The sequence below is a fragment of the Podarcis raffonei genome, chromosome 1, assembly GCF_027172205.1.
Source record: "Podarcis raffonei isolate rPodRaf1 chromosome 1, rPodRaf1.pri, whole genome shotgun sequence".
NCBI lineage: Eukaryota > Metazoa > Chordata > Lepidosauria > Squamata > Lacertidae > Podarcis > Podarcis raffonei.
Window position 1 is genome coordinate 52663561 of NC_070602.1, and position 1787 is coordinate 52665347.

The window sequence follows — 1787 nt, forward strand, 5'->3', positions numbered from 1 at the left end:
TGGGTGAGGCTGTGTGGGGCGCTCAAGACCCCTGCCCAAGCGCCAAGGAGGCCGATGAAGGAGGTGTGATGATGGGGAAAGGACGTTCTTTGCTTGAAAAGAAAATTCTTATTTAAATTTAATTTTTTTATTAAAAAAACCAGCTTGGAAAATCATTGTCCTCCAAGCAAAAGAAAATTGAAGAGAGATATGAGTGGTAAGGGTGGGTGTTCAGCAGCTCCTGCTTGACTGGAATGGCTCCAGAAGAACACAGGACCAGCAAACGGACCAAGCTGGACTCTGATGGAGAGCCTCTGGAAAGATGGCTGGTGAACAGAAAATAAGAACCGTCGACTCTTAAATGGGTTACTTTTTCCCATCCTGATTTTTACACGTGGACTTGGAGGTCAAGCTCCGTCTATTTCAGCGGAACTTTACTTGCACACTTGTCATAAGGAGTCACACCCGATCTGTTCATCACCTCGAAGTAAAATCCCTCTCACACCCGATCTTATATTTACTTCGAGGACAATAATTCCTCCTCTGTATTCATGCCATTGCAAAGTCACACCTGATCTGGCCCCTATTTAGTTCGAAGCAAACTTCGAATCCCGACCTTATCTTTACTCCGAAGCAAAGTCACATCCACATGCTGGTTTATAGGCACTTCGGTGTAAATTTACACCCCGGGCCTTAGAGGATCCCATTGGGAAAGAAGAGTTGAACTTCCTTGTAAGTGGTTTACACATTCTTTTCCCTGAGCTTACTTTGAAGTAAATGCAATCCCCTGGGAGTTAGGCAATTCCTGGTGGAAATGCTTTGATTCATTCTCTAACATGATTTTCTAGTTTTTAAACATCGTCCAGCTTCTGCAGGACTGATACTTGTATCTGAGTTCTTTGTCCTTCTTTCTCTCCCCCGGCCCCACCCCCGCAAATCAAACCTAGGCCTTCACAGATACTCTGCTCTTCAGGTAACTGCTTAGAGCAGCCCATAAGTGCATCAGGAGTCACACAGTCTACAGGGATAATGAGAGAAGCCAGTCCACATTATTCTGCCTCCGCTCCGCGTGCATGAGCACAAATGCCCCAGCACTCATTATTAGGAGGGAAGTACAACTTGTTTGAGAACACGCTTTCGTGGAAAGTTCTACTGTGACGTCACTGTGGATTCTGTGGCCTGGTCTATGGAGCATTTTTACTGAAATGACACAGACGTTATGGGATGGTAGGAGCATATTGAGTGGGTTGTGGGGAGGCTTTTAAATAAAATTGTGTAAAGCAGTGTTTTCCAAACATGGGCCTCCAGCTGTCGTTGGACTACAATTCCCATCACCCCGACCACTGGTTCTGCTAGCTAGGGATCATGGGAGTTGTAGTCCAACAACAGCTGAAGACCCAGGTTTGGAAAATACTGGTGTAAAAGTGCTCTAGCCTCTAACAGATAGATTCTATGCATTTTTACTGGGAAGGGAGCTAAATAAGGCTTAGCTGGCAAGTGCGTACAGGCTGGGAGCCGGATCTATTTCCTTGGAGGGTACAAAGGAAAGGCTATGGTTCGAGGGTAGTAGAGCTTGTGCTTTGTATGCAGGATCAGACCCTAGTTCGGGAGTAGGGAGCCTGTGACCCCCCCGGATATGGTTGGATTCTACCTCCCATCATCCCTGATCATGGGCCATGCTGGGATTCTGACAACATCGAGCGGCCCACCTGGTTCCACCCACGTTCCCCTCCCTACTAAGAGGATCCTTCTGGATAGCAGAATCCAATCCTGTGCTGTTAGATCCCATTCAGTTCAAGGGGAACCCA